The sequence below is a fragment of the Aphanomyces invadans genome (genome assembly GCF_000520115.1).
Source record: "Aphanomyces invadans strain NJM9701 unplaced genomic scaffold supercont1.285, whole genome shotgun sequence".
NCBI classification, from domain to species: Eukaryota; Oomycota; class Saprolegniomycetes; order Saprolegniales; family Verrucalvaceae; genus Aphanomyces; species Aphanomyces invadans.
The window spans coordinates 3,136-4,066 of NW_008580430.1; positions in this window are offsets into that span (position 1 = coordinate 3,136).

Here is a 931-nt window from a genome sequence, read left to right on the forward strand (position 1 = left end):
CGTTCCCGCGTCTACCGACTGGTCCGGCTGGTGTCGCCGTCGCGATCCGACAATTTCAAATGGCCTGCTCTGGACGATATCGTCGGATGCCACATGGATCTTGAGCTGCTGAATGAACATGCAACGCGGTTCTGCGTGCCGACGTCAAGCCATTCGTAATGGCCTGCATGCACTGTATGGTCGAGGACGGGGTGATGGAGCCCCGGCCATGGTGGCTGCCACTTCACGCCAACCATTCAAACGCCTCGCGGCGTATGTTAGTAGTCAAGGACGACATGAGCGGGTATGCCCGTCTCTACCTTGGTGCAGAGGCGACAGTGCTTTTAGACATGTTCAGGCTATTTGGCGTCGTATCGACGTGAGCGATTGTGGTTCTAACTTCAAAAACCGAGTGATGTAGGAGCTGCGTCGAACGTTCGGTGCCTACCATTACTTCGAAACCCCCTCTGTCCTTCAGCGAATAGGACAGTGGGGGTGGCGAACTGTCGCGTCATACGCATGGTGCGCGCCTTATCCAGCGAGTTGAAGTTGCGAGCGAATGAGTGGTCAGACACCGTGCTATTGCACCTCCCGTGCGTCGTCCGTCGTGTCCGTCAATTCGCTTGACTGGAAAATAGCACTGTATCCGGGCTCGGCAGGTCCAAGGCTTGCCGCCAATTCTGCCGATTTTGCGGCTTGCACGCATAAATTTCCCGAGTTGCCGCCAAGTTAAAAAAAAGTATATGGGTAAAAAATACGGATAGGGAACGGCAAGCATCTCCGAAATTTGTCGATTGCCAAGTACCAGGCCAACAAGATACAGAGTTGGTCTAATTACGTTCCCCTACGTGATTGAACCGATCGTGGGAGGCGAAAACGCATGGGAAACCTCCTGAGTTGGTGGGGTACGCCGATCCGCGACGCCAGCCGTTCCCGCGTCTACCGACTGGTC